Raw genomic sequence first — 22,442 nt, forward strand, 5'->3', positions numbered from 1 at the left:
CAAGTCAAGGATGCTACCCTCTCTACTCCTCTTTAACATAGTATTAGAATTCCTAGCCAGAGCAATAAGGCAAGTAGCAAGCATAGAGGGGATCCAAATAGGGAAAAAGGAAGTTAAACTTTCCCTCTTTGCAAATGACATGGTTCTGTATTTAAAGAACCCTATATACTCCACTCCCAAGTTGCTTGAGCTAATTCAAAACTTTGGCAAGATAGCAGGGTATAAAATTAACCCACAAAAATCAACTCTCTTCCTATATGCCAACAGTGAAAAGAACAAGGCAACAATCAGGAAAGCAACTCCTTTAACAATAGCCTCAAAAAATAAAGTACCTAGGAATTATCATAACTAAGTATGTAAAGGACCGTATTGATGAAAACTGTAAAACCTGGAAAAAGGAAATTAAACCAGAACTGAGGAAATGAAAAAACTTCCCATGCTCCTGGATTGGAAGAATTAACAATGGATTGGAAGAATTAACATCGTGAAAATGGCAATCTTGCCAAGGGCTATCTACAAATTCAATGCAATACCCATCAATATCCCAATGTCATTCTTTAAAGAAATAGAAGAGGCAATTCAAAATTTCATATGGAATAATAAAAGTCCCAGTAGAGCAAAAATAATCCTCAGCAGAAAGAACAACACAGGAGGAATTTCAATACCAAACTTTAGACTCTATTACAGAGCTATAATAATCAAAACAGCTTGGTACTGGCACAAGAACTGACCTGAAGACCAATGGAATAGAATTGAGGACCCAGATATTAACCCACAAACATATGGCCACCTAATCTTTGATAAGGGAGCCAAAAAACAGAATGAAGAAAGATAGCCTCTTCAACAAGTGGTGCTGGCAAAACTAGTTAAGATCCTTCTTTGTCACCCTCCAATAGTATTAACTCCAAATGGATCAAAGATCTCAAGGTAAAAGCCGACACACTGAAAACTTTACCAGAAGGAATAGGAGATACATTAGGTCTCCTTGCACAGGTCGAAACTTTCTTAATAAGGACCCAGAAACACAACAAATCAGAGAAATTCTCGACAAGTGGGACTGCATTAAACTGCAGAGCTTCTGTATGGCAAAGGACATAGCTAGAAATGCTACAGTGTGGGAGAAGATCTTCACTAACCATACAACAGACAAAGGCTCAAAGAATTGAATCACTCCAAAACTAATCTCCAAAGTAACAACCATCACATGAATGGATGTGATAAAGACTTAAAGAGAGTCTTCTCTGAAGAAGAAATAAGAATGGCCTTTATGTTTGATCATAGTGTATAATTTTTTTGATGAGTTGTTGTAGACGGTTGGCCAGTATTTTGTTGAGAAGTTTTGCATCAATATTCATCAAGGAAATCGGTCTATAGTACTGTTTCTTTGATGGATCTCTGTCTGGTTTGGGGATGAGGGTTATACTGGCTTCATAGAATGAGTTTGGCAAAGAGCCTTCATTTTCAATTTCATTGAAGAGCTTGAGGAGTATTGGTGTGAGCTCTGCTTTGAAGACCTTATAGAATTCAGCTGTGAATCCATCTAGCCCTGGACTTTTCTTAGGTGGAAGGTCTCTTATTGCCATTTCTATTTCAGTGCTTGAAATAGGCCTGTTTAGTTGGTTTAAGTCTTCTTGGTTCAGTGTGGGTATGTTAATATTCATCCATTTCTTCTAGATTCTCAAATTTGTTGCCATAAAGGTTTGAAAAGTATTCCCTTATGGTGCTCTGGATCTTGGTAATTTCTGTCATGATATTACCATTCTCATCTGTGATTGTGTTTATTTGGGTGTGCTCCCTTCTTTTTTTAGTAAGATTTGCTAAGGGTCTGTCAATTTTGTTAATTTTTTCAAAGAACCAACTCCTTGTTTTGTTGATTCTTTCTATAGTTTTTTTGGACTCCAATTCTGCTTTGATTTTAATAATATGCTTCCTTCTACTGGGATTAGGGTTGGTTTGTTGCTCTTCTTCCAGGCACTTAAGGTGACACGTTAAATTGTTGGTTTGCGATTTTTCCAATTTGTTATTGTAGGCACTCAGCGCTATAAATTTTCTTCTGAATATTGCCTTTGCTGTGTCCCAAAGGAGCTGGTATTTTGTGTGCTCCTTTTTGTTAAATTTCATAAACTGTTGGATTTCTGTTCTGATCTCTTCGATGACCCATTGGAGATTCAACAATGTGTTGTTCAATCTCCATGAGTTACAGAGTTTTCATTGGTAGAGATTGGTGTTCAGTTCTAATTTGATGCAAAAACACTTCTTAGCAGAAAGAACAGCGCAGGAGGAATTTCAATACCAAACTTTAGACTCTATTACAGAGCTATAATAATCAAAACAGCTTGGTACTGGCACAAGAACAGGCCTGAAGACCAATGGAATAGAACTGAGGACCCAGATATTAAACCACAGACCTATGGCCACCTAATCTTTGATAAGGGAGCCAAAAAACTAAAATGGAAGAAAGACAAGTGGTGCTGGCAGAACTGGTTAAGCACCTACAGAAAACTAAAGTTGGATCCTTCTTTGTCACCCTGCACTAGAATTAATTCCAAATGGATCAAAACCTCGAGGTAAAAGCTGACACACTGCAAACTTTACAAGAAGGAATAGGAGATACACTAGGCCTCCTTGGCACAAGTCGAAACTTTCTTAATAAGGACTAAGAAACACAACAAATCAGAGAAAGGCTGGATAAGTGGGACTGCATTAAACTGCAGAGCTTTTGTATGGCAAAGGACATAGCTAGCAAGTTAAATATAAAACCCACAGAGTGGGAGAATATCTTCACTAACCATACAACAGACAAAGGCCTCATATCTAAAATATATCTACAGCCCAAAAAATTGAATCACTCCAAAACTAATCTCCAAAGAAACAACCATCCCATCAAAAGATGGTCCAAAGTCTTAAAGAGATTCTTCTCTGAAGAAGAAATAAGAATGGCCTATAGGCACATGAAGAAATGCCCGACATCTCTGGTCATAAAAGAAATGCAAATCAAAACAACTCTAAGATTCCACCTCACTCCACTTAGAATGGCCAGGATCAGGAAAACGAATAACAACAGATGCTGGAGGGGATGTGGCCAGGAGGGATCACTACTACACTGTTGGTGGGAGTGCAAACTCATTCAACCACTATGGAAAGCAGTATGGCAGTTCCTCAAAAGAATAAACATAGAGCTCCCCTATGACCCAGCAATTCCACTACTTGGCATTTACCCAACCACTCAGAAACAAGGGCATACTAAATCCACTAGCACAACGATGTTCATTGCAGCACTATTTACCATAGCAAAGATATGGAAACAACCCAGATATCCCTCAGTTGATGATTGGATCAACAAGATGTGGTATTTATACACAACGGAATTCTATGCTGCTGTCAGAAAGAACGACATTGTCCCATTTGTAAGGACATGGAAAGACTTAGAAAAAAATCATACTAAGTGAAATAAGCCAGACTCAAAGGAACATAGGCTCAATGATTTCCCTCATTTGTCATAATTAGTAGAAACCTTGGGCTCTCATAGCAGAGATTTGCAATAGAGCAAAACCTGGATACATAAGGTCATATAGTATGAAGCTAAATGTAAGGACCTCCAGGAGATAGAAACAAAAGCCATACAATGAGTGATTGTTGTCCTTAATGTACTATGTTATCTCTCATCTCTTTTGCTGTCCCTTGGTTATCTCATATGGTAACAGTATTTTACCTTGTTATCTGATATATTGTATATAAGTTTATTTGGTTATTTGAAATAGGATAGGGAAAAGGGAAAACAAATGAGGGGCCTGGGTGGTGGGGGGAAATGGGGACCAAAACATGAGAAAGGGTAGCAATGTTTGCGAAATAATGCACCTTCTATCTGGTAAATATAATGTAACCCTTCTATTAATTACAATAAAAATATATGAAAAAAGTGAAGAACTTATGAAACATGAGCATAGACAGGTCAGAGGAAATACAAAGTGCAGTATAAAATAAAATTAAAATTAATAAATAATAGCCAAAGATATCCCAGTCTTAAGAAAGGCTTTACCGAGCACCATGCGAGCAAAACATATAGTTAAACACTAAAAATGCAAAGTAAAGAAGAAACCACTATAAATTGCAAAAGAGATGATCTAAGTAATTCACAATGCCAAGATCACTAAAATAACAATGAATTTCTCAATACAAACACAAAATGCAAAAAAGGCATAGAAGTATATAATTCAAGCTCTAAAAGATAACAGTTGTCAATCTACACTATTATATACAGTGAAGTTATCCTTCATAATAGAAGGAAAAAATTACACATGTTCACCATAAACTAAAGCTAAAGAAATTCAAAAAAATTAAACAAGTGCTGCCAGAAAAGGAAAAAAGCGAAAAATGCCAGAAATAATAAAACCTGGTAACTAAAAAGAAAAAAAAGACTATGCAATGAATCAATAAAACAAAATAAGTGATTCTTTGAAAAATCAAATAATTTTGATAAATACCTGACTAATTTGATCAAAACAAGAAAGGAAGAAGCTAAGTAGTGGTAGTTCATGCCTATAATTCTGGCTATACAGGAGGCTTAACTCTGAGGATTGTGGTTCAAAGCCAGCATGGACAGGAAAGTCCATAAGACTCTCATCTCCAATTAACCACCAGAAAACTAGAAGTGGCACTGTGGCTCAAACTGGTAACAAAAGAGCTCAGAGACAGTGTCCAGGGCCTAAGGTCAAGCCCCACATCCAACCAAAAAATTAAGAAGAAACAGAGAGACTCATTACACCTAGAAGAGAGAAGAGGAATGTTACAGTAAACGCTGAAGAAAGGTAAACAGCCATGAAGGAATTCATTGAAACTCTATTCTCAAAAATATAGATTTACAAATAAATAAATTTCCAGAATATATAACAAATTCACACCAGTTCAAGCTCCAGTACCAACACAAAAAATTTAAAACATTCAAACAGTAAGAGAATAAATAGATATGCAAGAGAACTGAGCACAAAAAGAAATATAAATGGCTGGCACATTCCTAGTTATAAAAGCAATGCAAGCCAGGTGCAGTGGCCCACACCTATAATCCTAGCTACTCAGGAGGCTGAGATCTGAGAATCATGGTTCAAAGCCAGCCCTGGCACTAAAGCCCAGGAAAGTCTTATCTCCAATTAACCACCAGAAAACCGGAAGTGGCACTGTGACTCAAGGAGTAGAGCGGTAGCCTTGAGCTGAAGAGCTAGGGGACAACACCCAGCCCAGAGTTCAAGTCCCACAACTGACAAAAAAAGAAGCAATGCAAAAACACAACACCCCAGTCACAATTGCAGCCATCAGAAAGAACCAGCACATACATGTTTGATTACTATGCATTTGACACCGTTTGAAAAAAATTACTGGAACTGGATTTAACCCAGGACCAATGGATTCTTTCTTTCCTTTTTCTTTCTTTCTTTCTTTCTTTCTTTCTTTCTTTCTTTCTTTCTTTCCTTCCTTCCTTCCTTCCTTCCTTCCTTCCTTCCTTCCTTCTTTCTTTCTTTCTTTCTTTCTTTCTTTCTTTCTTTCTTTCTTTCTTTCTTTCTTTCTTTCTTTCTTCTTTTTTTATTTCCCAATGAATATATGAACCAGACACCTCTAGACTTTCTCTTCTGGTTGTCCTCTCCCATACCCCTATCTACCCATACTCTGAAATGAAAATTCTGTTATTCAAACAGCCATGGGAAAACAAAAAATGCTGGGAAAATGTGGGGCAGTGGGACATTTATACACCTTTAATGGGAATGTAAATGAGTGCAACCACTATGGAAACTGATACAGAGATTTCTCAAAAAATTAAAAACAGACCTTCCTTAGGACCTTTCTTATGACAAATAGATATACCAGAAATACCCATGGTTATTGCTGAATTGTTCACAACAGCTAGACAATGGAATCAAACCACGTGTCTTCAACTGATAAATAAAATGTGGTAAATAATAGAGGACAGAGAGACAAACAGATATATCTATAGATAGATAGAGGTGGATAAGATGTGAGAAACAGATAGGAATTAAGAAGAGGTGACAGAGAAGTATAGGGATACAGATGATAGAGATAAATAAAATGTTATATATTGATATGGATATAGGAGAGATACAATGTATGTATCTATATGACATTTCTATTTTATATAAATAAATATAAGTAGAAATAAATACAATGGAATTATTGCAGAGCTCTGAAAAATTAAATGTCATCTATTGGAAAATGAATATAATTGGAGGGCATCATATTGGCAAAGAAAAGACAAGCTCAAACAAAATATGTATTTTTATTCATATATTGTAGTTTACATGAAAGACATACACATTCATGAATATGTACATATCTATATATATGTATATATATATCCACCTACATAGAATATGAATCTAAGAAAGAGGAAAGGGAAAAGCAAGATAGAGGATGAATAATTTTGAAATCCACTATAACTATATATAAAAACAGAATAACGAACCTTGATGAAAGCTGTTGATCAGTAGATGGTTGAACATTAGAAAGAATAATATTACATCATCTGCAGGGAAATGACTGGACCTAGAACAAATCACAGTGTGGTAAGCCAAGCTCATGAGAGACAAATGGCACATACTTTCTCTCATATGTGGAAGCTAGTTAGATTTAAAATATATTGGAACATAATAAATGTTACAAGATTCCAGGCATTCACACACAGTGAGGCTAAAGGAGAATTCTCTTAGGGGAAGAACACAAGATGCAACAGCTCTATGGCTCTGATAATATAAAATAGTATTATTGAAATGAATTCCAGGAAATGGAAACTAGTATGTTTTCTTTTCTTTTTGTCTTGTTTGCTCACTTATCTTTCTTTGAGAGGTAAGGGGGCACATAAGTGGAGAGACACAGAGTGAGCAAATGCAGCAGTGGTACTCAGTAGTAGACACTCAAAAATGAACTATACAACTTGAGAGGTAGGGGGAGGGAGAAAGAAGGGAAGACCTAGGCGAGAGCAAAGAAGGGGTGACATTGTCCCAAAATGATCCCATTACCTGACTTATGAATTGGTAACCCCTCTGTACATCACCTTTGTAGTAATGATAAAAGTATTTAATAATCAAAAATAGAGGGCTAGAAGAACAGGGAAGAGAAACAGGCTCTATTAGTGGCTGGGAACTAGAAGTAGATGATTTGGCTAACAAGATGGATGAAAGAATATGAACATGATTGAGGTATATGGTTAATATCTATGAAAATAGAACAACAAAGTATATGGTTAATATCTATGAAGTATATGGTTAATATCTATGAAAATACGAAAACAAAACCTGTTGAGATTGTTTGAGTAGGAAGTGAGGAAGAAAGGATAATACAGGAGGTTGAATAAATCATAAGCACGAGGAAATACAACAATGAATAGCTATGTCTATAACTAATGTATAATACACAACCTAAATAACATAAGTTAATAAAAAATTAAAATAAGTAGAATTTTATCCCTGGTTACCTACAACTTTCATTCGGCTGTTTAGATGCTCTCATGCCAGCGTGAAGCCAATGAATGTAGGGAAGCTTTACAATCAGAAGTTCTTAAGATGTGAGTATCTGCTTAGCCATTCTTTCTTGGCCAAAAAATTATGGAACCAAGCATCTCCTATTAACAGACCAAATTACTCATCTAAAGAAATTGTAACTCATTATCATATAAAGGAATCCTTGGTTTTAGTTTCTGACTTGGGTTTTTTTCTGACATTTTCTGTTTGTGACATTCCCTACCCATATCTATTATCTATCCCCCCTCTCTCTGTATAGATATATATGTATATATATATATATATGTGTGTGTATATGATATATAGAAATATATTATATATCAATGGATGATATCAATAGATAGATCTATAGTCTATCTTCATCTATTTGTCTTTTATATGTGATATATATATACATATATATGTATACCCTAGTCTCAGTTCTATCTTTCCACTAAGTAACTTTGTAGAAAAGGAAATTATTCCACATGTAACTACCTGATAAAAGCTGAAAGGCTGTTTGTGGAAACTTCCTTTTAGCCTTCACAGCTGATTTGAGTTCATCGAGAAAATCATAAACCAGTCACATACTTCCATTTCGAGGCCATTCATGAATTTTGGAGAATGTTGGTGCCAAAGGGCATCCCAAAGATTAGCAAAATTGCATTAAAAATCTGATCTACTCCCAAGTAAATAAAAATCTCATTTCCAGAAAATTAAGAGACTAAGAAAGTTGCTTTTGTGCTTAATAGACCAGCAAGCTAAGTACATGGCATGTACATGACATTTTGTCCTTGGCATGATGAGGCACAAAGAAGGTATCTCACACATGGTTACTGCTCTCAAGGAGAGCAAAATCTGCTTGAGGGTGCAAGATGGCATATCCAAGAAGACCAGTGTGTAGATTGGTGCTTTTAAATGTATCATTCCAATGGTCTGTAGTACCAAAGTTACTGGAGTCAGAGGATCGATGAATTTTCTGTGAGCTGCATAAATCAGAGGATGCCAAGGGATAAAATAAAGAAATCAATGGAGAGTTTAGAAATGACTCTTTTTTTTTTTTGTCATGGGGCTTGAACTCTGGGCCTGGGTGCTATTCCTAGCAATTCAGCTCAAAGCTAATTCTTTACCACTTGAGCCCCAGTGCCACTTCCAGTTCACTGGGGATTAATTGGAGACAAGAGTCTCACGGACTTTAGTGCCTGGACTGGCTAAGAACCACGATCCTCAGATCTCAGCCTTCTGAGTAGGTAGGATTACAGGTGTGAGCTACCAGCACCCAGCTAGAGATGACGCTTTTAAAAAGTCCCTTTCTGGGTGGCTCTACACACACACACACACACACACACACACACACACACACACACACACACACACACACCGAGAATGATAATTTTATGTATTTGTCTTATCAAACCATCCTGTATCCCAAGAGTCTCATGGGAGTTGGTCACTGCTGTCACTTCTTCACATTATGCTCACCATCTGAGATGGGTTAACTCCTAGAGAAAGAATCTCAAGTGTCAGCAAGGGGACAGGAGCACCTCAGATGTGTGAATCAGAAACAAACAACAAAGCAACTTTTGGCAAGTCTTGTGAATAGCCATTCTTAGAAAGTGTTCTACAAGGCACCATCTGGATGCGTAAGTACCAGAAGACTAAAATAGCACTTTGCTTGCACTCTAGTCATGTGAATGTCTTAGAATCGTCTCTGTTTGCAAGTCTTCTGATCTTTTGTTTCCAAAAATTAAGGAAAACTTTATCTTGGCACAGTTGGTTTGCATCATGATTGTAGCTCATAATCCCCCAAATGCAAGTAATCTCCAAGTAATTTGCATCAGAATTAGGAATATGTGTGGTTTTAGGTTATTTTTCTTATTTCCTGAATTGTGCTCTAACGAATCTAGCATTAAAATGAAATATTCAACTGGGCATAAACTACATGACAATATAGGGAAGGCTGGAAGGAAAACAGACTGATTTCAGATTTATCAGATCATTTCATTCCTGTACTGTCCAGGGACCGCTCATCATTATTTATTAGGATATCGACCACATGGAGCCAGATTAGGAGAGACCACTCAGGCCAACACAGAGCAGAATCCACACACCAATTTCCCCTTGGAGGTTATTAAAATAAGTCTCTACTTTTGTAACATCCCAGTCATTTGGGGGGACCCTGAACCCCCTCAGCAATAACAGTCACCAGCACTCAGTGAAAAGGAGCTAGGAGTCAGTTTAATAGCAGCACAGTGACTATTCTCCATGTTCAGGCTGATAGAGAGCAGCCCGGAGCTTCAGTGGGGCTGAGCTGTTGGAGGTAAACACCATGCGCAGATGTTAAGTCACCATATGATGTCACCTTATAATGCCCATAGTCAATAACCACAAGGATGAAACCACACGCTGGTAGTCCTAACCACTCACAGGTGGCTGAGCAGGTTAAGCATTTTTACAAAAACAAAACCAAGTTGGCAGCTAAGCCTGCCAGGTTATTACAACTTCTACACTGAAAAAGCAGACTGCCACCTACTCTCACTCCCATCAGCCTGCACGGCGCTGTAGATTGCGTTCATTTAATAAAGTCTACCAACCACCTAATTACTCCCTATGCTTAGGAAATCAGGAAGGGCAATCACATGGGAGAGGAAGCCCCAGGATTTCAATCGACTTCTCATGACAAAGGTTTCAATGTGTTCATAGATATTAATGATTAGGAATGAAACAAGATTTTTCATCCCCCGAGGTGCTGTTGTAATCTAGGGAGGTCAGTCAGTGGAGGAAGGAGGTAACTGAGAGGCTGCTAAGCAGAGATGGACTCTCCCCTCCTTGTCTCTGTCCTCATAAGCTGACTAAGCTGGTAGCCGCACAATGGCCACCAAATTCTTTGAGAGTATCCAGGCCACTTCATTGACTATTGCTCAGCAGCAGAACAGTCCACCGAATGCATTATTGATCTTTATTCTGACCAATCAGGATTTATGTTCCCAGTCTCGTTTGAAGTAGGTTAAACATTTATCTAAGCATTCAACCAAATCAGGACAACCTGGACAAATCTTACTCAGCTGGAGTTCTATCACTTGACCCATATATCCAACTTCTAGAAAGAAATTTCTTATAACATGATGTAAATCAGTGTTGGCTATTAGTGTCTTACACTGTTTTCCTTCATTTAGCCTAAAGAGTTTCAGGTAAGCATCTTCTAACACATATACCTAAAGAGTGACTGGACAACATTTTCCATGATGGTTAGAATGCTTTAATTAAATTGGAGTCATCACCCAAACTGAGATCGGATAGAAAATCTGCTCTATCCATTTTGTGGGACAGGAGATCTGGACTTGTGGTAATGCCAGAGCTGCAGACAAAAAGATAAAGAGCCAAAAGGAAGTGAGGAGCCTTACTGCATATGGTTTTCACCTTGATTAAGACTGTTCTTTGTACTATACCCTTGATCAAGATGAACCTTGCACACTAGCTCCCAGGGCCAGCCATCTGCCACATCCAACTAGACAGCAGAGAGAGAATTAAATTGCTGCAGTATAACTCTCCACTCCCTAAGAAAACAGTGAAGGATTGTGGGTAGGCTGGTTGGCTGTGACTGCTTAGAGAGCAGACCATTCTGTGCTAATGGAGCAGAAACAAGCTGGACAGAGAACTAGGAGAGATGGATTTTTGGTTTTCTCTTATAGAGACCTCTGGGAAAGAGGGCATCCCACAGCAAAGAGCATAAAAGAAAGGAGAATCCTGTTGGTAGATGATATCTCTATTCATTCTAGAGCAGAAAGAGCATGCACAACTTTTTTTTTTAAAGTTAGAGGTACAACTAGAGATAATAAGGACATATAGGGGACAAAAACATGAGAAGGGATATCAAGTTTTGAGGACAATATGTACCCACCACCAGACAAGTCTAACTGTAACCCTCTATACATCAGCCCCCAAATAAAATACAATAAAAATTTTAATTTTATGTTAGAAAAGTAAGGACCTACATGTGAGTGTCTAGCCAAAAAGTAAAAGTAGCCGGGTGTGGTGGCTCACACCTGTAATCCTAGATATTCAGGAGGCTGAGATCTGAGGATCACAGTTCAAAGCCAGCCTGGTTACTAAAATCCATGAGACTCTTACCTCCAATTAACCACTAGAAAACTGGAAGTGCTGCTGTGGCTCAAGGGACAGGGCAGTAGCTCTGAGCTGAAGAGATTGTGACAGTGCCCAGGCCCTAAGTTCAAGCCCTAGGACTGGTGCCAAATAATAAGAATTTGACTAGAAATAGGTAAATACATAAAGAATTGAGAATGTCTTCATGAAAACTGACATTTCCATGGATCTAAATGCTGTATGGGGATATTCTGCTTCAAAAGCACTTTTGCTTGACTTCTGGAACAGAGGGCTGTGTGACTCTCCCAGTAATAGGAGCTGGACAGTTGGAGAATATGCATTTGAAATTTGCCTCAAAAGAAGTGGTAAGGAGTCTGGACTTCAGTCTGCAAGCACTTGAGAAGAAGTAGGTTGGATCTAGTGCTTCTTCTGGAGGGATCTAGACTGGATACACAACATTCAGGTTGGAAAACTGGTGGGAAGACATGCTTGGGAGTGGTCAACATGAGAGGAAGGAGGAGAGGTGGCATGAGTCAATGAGGAGACTACGCTAGGGCCCTACCCAGAGTGTGTGTGGTCAACCCATGTGAATGTGGTTCTGAGGTATCATTCCATTCTCTCATGATCGTATTTCATAAGAATCTCCTTAAGGGTGATGCTTTCAAATCAAACAGCTACTTGAGGTAGAAATCATACAGCAGGAGGCAGTCAAGTGAAGAAATATTTCTGGGAGTTTCTCACACCCTGGCAAAGGAGCATGTTGCTTTCTTTAGTGAGGACAGATTCATCTCCAGAGAGATCTGTTTTCAATCACAACAATCAAAGACTCTTGGGAACTGAAAAGAGAAAGAGATTTTGTTGACCTGGGTCCTGTGCTTTCGTCTGGCCTATCTTCTAATCCAGAGGGGCAACTCAACCTCCAAGGCCACCTGAAAAATAAACAGAGTCGTGCCTTGTTCTTCAAGGGATTATCATCAAGGTTCTTTGATGGCTAACTTCTCCAATGTGCAGAATCAATTTAAAATCAACACTCTTATTAACCAGCTTTTTGGCTCTGCTAGAAGCTAAACTTATGCCCTTTTATCTCCCACCTGTCATAAACACAAAGGCTGTGGAAAGATCTATCCTCCTCCTGCCTCATCATTATTATCTTAGCTTCAGATGTCAAGAAATGTTACTAAAGGAAACAATGCTATAATATCATATTCACTGATTAGAAAACACTAGTGGGAGTCATAATTCCTAAGTATAGGCAAAGAATAAAGCAGAAACAAATTCACCATGAAGTAAGTTTTGCTTCCCACACACCACCAGGACCTAGACAACGACCCTTCTTTGTGAAGAGCACAAAGATTTGCTCCTATGTATCACTGAAAATACCATGATGGCTGGTGGCTGCTATTTGGTAAGTGTCATATCTGTCAGTCCTCTTGTGGAAAAGAGCAATATATGCTTTAGACATGCTCTGATCTTTTACCTAGTATCAGCAAGCAAATGATGATGTATCTCATTTTGAGCAAATGACCGTTTAGATTGAATTCCAAAGATGACATGAAAAATTGGCAGTCTTCTTCCTCTAAGGACTGTGACAAATGTTGCAGAAAAGCCTTGAGCAGCCCTTAGAGATGAGGTCTTAGAAGCCCATGGGAGGTGAGGTCTGCCTGTGCCTTCACGGGAAAACATGAAGAGAGGCATCTTTTAGAGAAGGCAGCCTTACTTCAAGCACCCAGCAATCCGGTGACAGTAGTTTTAAAGGTAGAAAGCCAACTGTGCACATGTAGTGTTATCTTAATTAATTCCAGAGGCTCCACATTAAAAAGAGATGGCACCTGAGTTCAGAAACCCAATGAAAGATACCCCAACAAATCAGAAAGGATGGAGGTCAGTGGCTCAGTTGAAAAGAACATAGGATTTTTGGTTGCCTTTTCTTCAAGCTTATGTCTAGTGAAAATCCAAGGGGCTAGCTGGGATCAAGGGAAAAATAATGACTCTGGAACTTGACCCCTGGCAGAAGCTGTTTTTCTTTGTTTTTATCCCTGCAGTTTTTCTGTTCCCCTTCTGAGGCATTTGTGGAGCATGCATCACCCTCATCAAACACCCCCCCACACACACATTTAATATCCCAGGATCTCCTACTACACTTGCTCTAGAAGCAAAAACTATAGGCAAGGCTGATAGATTTCCACCCCGAACCAGGTCCTGTTACACCCTCCAACTTATTCCTATGCAGTCCCTTTCTTGACTTCTGTTCACCAACTCTGAACTTTCCCGTTCTATTTTAAGATAAATTAAAATGTGAAATTAAATGTCTCCGCCGCAGGACATTTGCACCGCAATTTTAACTTCCTGTATTGCTCTCGTCTTAGTGTGGCTGCTTCCTTTCCATCATTCAATTCAGACATTACCTAATTCCTCAACGTATTCTATGTAAAATATTCCTTGTTCCCTCTAGACCTCTGTAATCATTCACTACCTGCTTTGACATTTTTTTCTATCATCAATCTGTGATATTACTTTACTTGCTTGTTGCTCTGTTTCTACATCACAACTTAAGCTTCTTGAGAACTGTTTATCATTTAGACCTTCAATACCTACAACACTTCCCAGTCAATACTTTTGAATAAATTAATAAATGAATTGGAGAGACTCGCTGTCACAAATAATTTAAAAAGAAATCTCTAGCCGGGTGCTGGTGGGCTCATGCCTACATTCCTAGATACTCAGGAGGCTGAGATCTGAGGATCGTGATTCAAAGCCAGCCTGGGCACAAAAGTCTGTGAAACTCTTTTCTGCAATTAACCACTAGAAAACTTGACTTGGCACTGTGGTTCAAGTGGTAGAGTGCTAGGGTTCAGACCTCATGGCCAACAAAAAGAAAAGAAAGAAAGAGGAGAGGAAAGAAAGAAGGAAGGAAGGAAAGAAAAGAGAGGAAAGGAAAGGAAAAAAATACCAAAGTCTTGGAGTAAACAAGTGCCATAGAAAGGGACAATCTGGCCATGCTTTCCAGACAAGCTGCACCCATTTGGATCGGAGCCATCCCTAAACTCAGCCACTCTAAGCTTCCAGCTGGCACTTGACAGAAGCAATCTGTAAGAAGTCACTTTATAGCAAAAAAAATAAATAAATAAAAAGCAGAGGTTCTAGTTGTCAGTCTCCAGAGTCATTCATATACATTCGTGGGTATTATTTATCCAGAGATGGATCCTGCAGCTGGCTCCATTTATTCTTTACATAAGCAACAGGGGGACTCCCTCGAAAGTTCCATGTCTCAAACAGCCCATGCAGACTATAATTTCAAAGACACAGTGATGCTCTACTGGAGAGATGGAGAGCCTTCCCTGAAAGACAAATGGAACTGAACCTTCTGTGTATCCACCCATTCTTCCAACACATCTATTTAGATGCGGCCATTAACTGCTGCATACATGCAGGAAACACGAAGATGGGTCAGTTTTTCTAGCCATCATGTTTGCTGGGAGCAATTTTGCTGCATCCTGAGTCATTGATCTTGAAACGAAAGAGAAGATGGGACCAGATCGGAGCCCAACAGGTTGACACTGCTTGGTTCACCTTAGAGCTATCCTGATGTAAATAAAAGCCAATGCTTTGTGGAGACAAAGAAGTGTGGTTAGGTGGATTTCTCCTATGGTTATTTCTGCCATTGAGTTCTGTTGGTGATACAGGTGTTTGTAGCACCTCTGTAGCACTGAACCCAAAACAAAATGATCATGAAGTATAAAATAATTATGATAATGGCAACAGTAACTCTCAGCTGGCCACCTTTTTCTGGTCATCTTTTTTTCTTCGTGTGTGAGGATGGTGGACAGTTGGCATCATGTGGCTGCATCTGCAAGTGCAGAGCAGGCTAAGTCTTGCAGGAGGAAAGTTGTCAGAGGGGAGTCACAGGGCTCTGGTGGACTGCAAATTTAGGTTTAGAGCCACTGTTTCCCTAGAAGCATGATAGAAGAAGCATTCAAACAAGAAGGGTAAATACCTGAAATCCAATATTTCTTCACAGCTAAGAAAACAACTTTTTCTTTGGTCAAAGCTAACACTCTACCACTTGAGCCACAACACAAACTCTTCTGGATTTCTAGTAGTCAACTGTAGATAAGATTTTCATAGACTTTCCTTTTCAGACTCACTTTGAGCCACGAGCCTCAGAACTCAGCCTCCTGAGTAGCTAGGATGACAAGAAAGAGCTATGTACATTTGGCTTAGGCATTTGTTTCCAAATAAAATTGGAAAAAAAATCCTTTCCCTGTGCCAATGCTTTACACACAACACACACACACACACACACACACACACACACACACACACAGAATCTCTATTGTTTTAATAGCTATACATCCTTTTGCCCCTTGCTTTATATTCTTGGATTTCATTTCAAAGGTTGTCTCTCTGCTGCTGATGGTGAGAAGATGGACTGTAAGAAGCAAGGACAGCAAGAAGACCTGTGATGAACCCTCACAGAAGTGATTGATGATGACCTGAGTCAGTCTGGAGCTAGAGAAAAATTGTCCAGCAACTGAATTCAAGACTTACCAGGAACGGAATGAAAAGAAAGACCTATAAAAGTGATGAACCCCGGGGCCGGGAGTTTGGCCTAGTGGTTAAAGTGCTTGCCTAGCATGCATGAAGACCCGGGTTCGATTCCTCGGTACCACATACATAGAAAAAAGCTGGAAGTGGTGCTGAGGCTCAAGTGGTAGAGCTCTAGCCTTGAGAAAGTCCAAGGACAGTGCTCAGGCCCTGAGCTCAAACCCAGGACTGGCAAAAAAAAAAAAAGTGATGAACCCCATACTTACTGATTTTCTACCTGGGTATAGGGAAGGAAAAGTGGAATAAAGCCACAGTTTTTAGAATTAAGGAAGAATTGGGGATTAATGGATGGATTAATGGATTAATTGGGATGGAATAATGAAGTGCTGGTGACTGTGCTGTCACATAAGGTGAAGATGAATTTGGAGTTACAGTTGAAATCTGGGCTAAAGAGATAAAGGTAGGAATTGTGTGTGTAACAGGCCACTGAGTGTTGATGTTCTGCAAGAAGGTGTAAACACCCAGGGAGAGACTACAGAGCAGAGAAGGAGCCTTAGGCCAAACCAATGAGAACCCTTTCATCCAAGCTGCTGAAAGAAATCAACCAAGAAACAGTACCAAAGAGAAAGGGGTAAACAAGGAGAATGTGGGGACCTGGAAGTAAAAGGGAGAGAGTATTTTAGCCAAAGAGAATATCTAAACATTGCTGAGGGCTACGGTATAAAGTTCAGATTGAAATGCTGACGCTAGTGGGAAGGATCCAGCAAAGAGCAGAATGGAGAGATCACTGATGAGCATGTGCCTGAGAAGGAGGATGAGGGTGCAGGCCCAGCCTAACTGCAAGTTGGCCTTAGCTGGAAGGGAAATTGACTTCTCTTTATGGGAACCTGCAACTATCTGTGATTTCAGCTACATCCAAGAGTGAAGCCATGGTACACAGGGAGCAGTGATGCCCTCAAAAAGGCTCATCAACAGCATCAGTGTGTATGTGCACACGCGCATGCGTGTGTGAGTACACATGTACGTACGTGCATGCACATACATGTATATGTACCCATGTGTATTTACTCTGTGCTGGGGCTTGAACTCAGGGCCCAGGCACTGTTGTTTAGCTTTTTGGCTAAGCCATACCTCCACTTCTGGCTTTTGGTGATTCATTTGAAATAAAAGTCTCCTGGACTTTTCTGTCATGGCTGGCTTTGATCCTCACATTTCAGACCCCTGAGTAACTAGGTATTACAGGCATGAGCCACCGGCACCTTGTTCCAGCAGTTGCTTTTCATAGTGTAACTGAGTAGAGGGTCTTCTTGTTCCCTGCAAAGCACAACTCCGAATCTCCCTCCCCCAGTCTCTCTCCTTCCCTCCTGCCCTCTCACTAAATGTAATTTTAGAAAAAGGAAACCAAAGGTATTCAGGAGTCTTAGGAGAGACAGTCTTTATAGTTTGGCCTCTTGCCTAAATATCGCAGTTAGGTGATCCAGAAGACAAGGCAGAATGAGGTGAGCACGGATGCTGAGGAAGAAAACGTGAGTCCTGGTTCTCAGATAACAGAGACAAGGCTTGTTCAAGGTACTTTTTGTCAGGTGCCTAGTATAGTGGTGGTGAATTATTCATGTTGGGAAGATTCAGCCTTCTGATGGGAGATGTAAGACATGCTGAATCTCGTGTAGACAGTTTTCTTAATATCATTGTGGGCGTTACAATCCAGCTGTTGATGCTTAAAACTTCATTGTATATACATGTCAATGGAATGACTTCTGTGATCTATCATCTGATGTCAAGAAAATCTCAGCAATTTTATACTGCACATTAAATAGGTACAGTTTTCAGTGTTCTTTCTCATTTGTCAGCCCCCCATTTTTCATTATAATGCCTCCTACAGGGTACGAGGGTGGCTGCTGGCTTTCTTTGCACATCTGATGGAGAAAATCAAGAGAGATCCATGGAAGAGCACATGCTTCCCCCAGAATATGGGAAAGTGAGCTGCAGATAGGCCGATTTTACTCCAGCTAATATTACACACTGCCATCCTGAGGTGGTGACAGTTTCACGGGTATGATGTTTTTAACCAAACAGCTGGCAACTAAGCTCCTATCAAGACAAGGGCGCTGGGCCAAAGGGAGACTGGAGGTTGTTGATCTCATCCTCCACCTCCACAGGAGACAGAATTAATGGCGCCGCCTTGATGTATGTGAGAGAACCAACTGCTGACTCTGCTAGGTTTAGCTATTTGCTTCCTCATTCGATAGAAGTTGAAAAATCACCTGTATTATTAATTTGTATAAAACCTTCCAGCTTCCAAATGCATCTCGAAAGCGATTTTTATAATGCAAAGTTGAAATTCTCAGCTTTTTTACTTTTTTACATGACTAACGTCATTCATCAGCTGCTTTCATAAGCATCAAGCTTACATTTTTTTCTTTCCATTTTCTAGATCAGAAACACACATATAGGTTTTCTGAATTTCTCTTAACTGCACAGTCATATATAAAAGTAATGGAATAGCCCTTACTCCCTTTCTTATTTTTTAGATATAACTTTTCAATTCTATTTCTCCCCTTGGGCATATCTCCATTTGTATTTATTGTTCACTCTCTGTTTGAATCAGTCAGCAAGCATTTATTCACCTGCTAACTAAACGTTTAGTCCTGTGATAGGTACTAGACCAGTCATGTCATTTAATTACTATTATTTTTATGGAGTCCTGAACCTCAGAAATCTTAGGCTTTGTCTAAAGCAATATTGCCCTTATAAAATGAAGGGTGCATTAATGAATGGTCCAAGTCGATAATAATGGAATCACAGGGCATTCTCAGGTGTTCTAAGATAGAGATCAGTGGAACTTTGAGTCCCAGAAAAATGAGAGGACTCTAGGATGCAAGAACTATCAAGGTAATGGGGGCTCATACTTTAACCCTAGCTACTCAGGAGGCTGAGATCTGAGGATCAATAGTGAAATCCAGCTGGGAAAACAAATCCAAGAGACTCTAATCTCCAATTGATTAGCAGAAAGATGAAAGGGGAAGTGTGGCTCAAATGAAAAAGTGCCAACCTTAAGTGAAAAAGCTGAACATGAGGCATGGCGTTAACACCAATACCAGTTGGGATGTTGGGGCATGCATGGAAGGACTAAAAGGCAAGGATAACAAATGCTCTTCACACAAAGGACCACATGTGCATCTTTGTTTCAATGACTGTGAATAATGCAGTGGACTCCGACAGTCAACAGGGAACCATTGAAGGCTCATTTACAAAATGAACAGTGTTAACAGACATTAACTTCTGCTCCAGTGGATGGAAAGGCAACAGGTAGTAAGACTTAAGTCTAATCTGGATGTGCAGAGGGTACAATTTTTAATGACAGAGTGATTTACCCATCTCAGCCACTGGAAGAATCCAAGAGAAGCAAACCCTAGAGATATTTAGGGCAGAGAAAGGAAGTGGATAAAGCAATTAATTCACAGCAGTAACAATGTTATTCTGTACTTCGGTTCCTGCTTCCTGTAATATTGTAGTCTCACCAGGATAGCATCATTTCTTTCCTAAATTAGTAAGAAAAAGGTTTTTATATGCCAGTCCAGATCTCTTTCTTTTTCTTTTTTGCCAGTCCTGGGGCTTGAACTCAAGGCCTGGGCACTGTCCTTGGGCTTCCTTAAGGCTAACACTCTACCACAGTACCACTTTCGGCATTTTACACATATAGTACCAAGGAATTGAACCCGGGGCTTCATGCATACTAAGCGAGACCTCATACCACTAGGCCAGACTCCTGGGCCAGATCGCCTTTCTTTTAAATGGAGTCTGGAGTGGGTGGGGACAGTGAGGAGGTGCAGAATATTGTGGACAGAATATTTTCTCACTATATAGTTCAGGCTGGCCTGGAACTTGATTAGCCTGCCTCAGTCTCCCTTCTACCAGTACTACAGGCATATAACACTAGGCCCAGCTGAAGCCTTGATCTGGGGTATGTGTGTGAAGGGAGGGATGGGGGAGGGAGGGTACTAAAACATACATTCTGGGTCTAGTGCTCTGCTTAGCTTTTTCACTCATGGCAGGTTCTCTACCATCTGAACCATGCCTCTAGGCCAGCATTTTTTACTAGTTTATTGGAAACAGGATCTTCGCAGCTTTTTTTTGTCCCAGATGGCTTCAAATTTTGACCTTTAGATCTCAATTTCCTGGGTAGCTAGGCATGAGAAACTGATGTCCAACAGAAAGCATGGATTTAAAGGAGGGTAGTTCCTTAAGACAGAGTTCCAATATCCCTGTCAATTAAATGTACTATGACCATGAGAACTGATCTCTGGAAGACCAAAGATACCCCAAAGACAGCTTAATCTCCCAGGTTATAGCAAGAGCTACTCAATCCAGTAGAGGACTCCACTAAGAAGGAGAAATGGAACATGTAAACAAGTAGAAATAAAAGAATGTTTCTAAAATTTTTTATGTCTTATAAGGGGAATTCTTTCTCCACTGAGGATGCTATTTCAGAGCTGCTTTTTCTTAGTCATCATTAACATTTAAGATATATGCATGGTTAACAAACCAAAAGTAAAAAGACAAATTGGTGGAGTGAGTTCATGGTACAGATCTTGAATTGTGCAGACCTTGGCTCCAATTCCAGGCCTGCCACTAGCTGTGGGCAAGCTAGTCAACCTCTCAAATGCTCTGTTGCCTGCTTGTAAAATGGATAAAACAATAGTACTTTCCTCACAGAACTAATGTTAGGTCAAAATAAGAAATTTCATACAAAAAGCTTAACAAAGATGGAATCCAAACTCCTGGATTGTGGCAAAGAGTCCCTGGAAAAATATCTATAGTCAGGCTCCGGACAAGTACTTTGCAAAGTCTCTTTGGGTCCCTAGTTTTGTGGTTTTTTCAATTTCCTCTTTAGGTAGCAAGTATTCTTCTCCAGGACTGAAAGCTGAGTCCTTTCCCACATTCTCTCTTAGTTCCACGGATCACCATTACAGATATAATTCCTACTTCCTGGTTCAAACCAAATATCAACTATGCAGGTACAGGAACAAGGTAGCCTGAGTGTTGACCATGGAAACAGAAAAGAGATGGTGGAAGAAAGAAAACAATGGGACTTGGCAATTGATGGAAAAAAAAATTGGTTAAACAGGCTATAGGTCATTATGACTGAAGTTGTAAGGCAGGACAATTTATGCTGAGAAGAAAAAGTGCTACATAGTGCATATAAAAATGATGTTAGTTGGGGCCGGGAGTTTGGCCTAGTGGTTAAAGTGTTTGCCTAGCATGCATGAAGACCCGGGTTCGATTCCTCGGTACCACATACATAGAAAAAAGCCAGAAGTGGTGCTGAGGCTCAAGTGGTAGAGCTCTAGCCATAAAAGTGAACTTTAGAGAGGATCAGTTGATTCACCACATGGTTCCCACATAGAGAAACTGGGAGCCATGAATCTGAACTCACAGACTCAGTTTTGTTCTCTCCTTTAGTGTAAAGCTTGGAGACCAGGACATGTCTATGTGCCAGGTGAATGCTAATGTGGACAAACAGTAGAATAGGTCATGAAAAACTGCTTTGGCTGAAAAACACTATTTACTTGGGCCTGTGAAATAACTATAAACAGAGTTCAAGTTTGGCATCTCTTCCTCCATTTTTGTAAGTCTTTGGTCTGAGCTACTTACCTTGCAGCCAATTTGGAATCCAGAAGGGCCAGAACTAATCTATGATAGCTTCTTTACAACAAGGTTGAAAGAAATGCCCCTTTCCCCTCAAAGCCTCCTCAGGACAGTCCACCCACTGGCTAAGGAAGTTTGCTTATCTTGACCATATTGCACCCCTAATGATGCTTATTGAAATGAACTCTAAGAAATGGAAGTAAGAGGGTCTTTTTAACTATACTGTTTGCTGTTCCCCCCTTTTCATTTATCTCCTTTTATTGCTGTTTTTCTTTTTTTTTAAATTTCTGTGCCCTTTCTCTTGTATTGTCTGTTGTATTACCTTGTGTTTGTTTATTGGTTTGGGGGAGGGGAAGAGGAAGCACAGAAATATTGGGACAAAAGGTGAACCAATTCTCTGTGATACTCTCTAGACAATATGTTGGAAATTAACTATACAACTTTGGGGAAGAAGGAATTCTGGAGGGGAAAAACTGGGGAGAGAATGAGGGAAGGGATGAAATGAACTCATTACCTGACTTTTGTAACTGTAACCCATGTGTACATCACCTTTATAATAAAAAATTTAAAAAACTGAATGATAATAGCGATAACAATTTTAACTAGGAATATTTAATAATGCTTCTCACCTTTTCTCCT

General features: G+C 39.6%; 1 long non-coding RNA gene across 1 annotated transcript in view; it reads left to right on the top strand.

Annotated features, from left to right (window-relative positions):
• Positions 1 to 16,132, top strand: part of LOC150047172 (uncharacterized) — a 60,424-nt gene extending 44,292 nt beyond the window's left edge. Inside the window, exon 3 of the long non-coding RNA XR_016539513.1 lies at positions 16,005 to 16,132. This is a non-coding gene — a long non-coding RNA (uncharacterized LOC150047172). The remainder of the gene's footprint in view (positions 1 to 16,004) is intronic.
• Positions 16,133 to 22,442: the final 6,310 nt, after the last annotated feature.

The sequence above is a fragment of the Megascapheus bottae genome, chromosome 24 (genome assembly GCF_031878675.1).
Source record: "Megascapheus bottae isolate mThoBot1 chromosome 24, mThoBot2.hap1, whole genome shotgun sequence".
Lineage (NCBI taxonomy): Eukaryota > Metazoa > Chordata > Mammalia > Rodentia > Geomyidae > Megascapheus > Megascapheus bottae.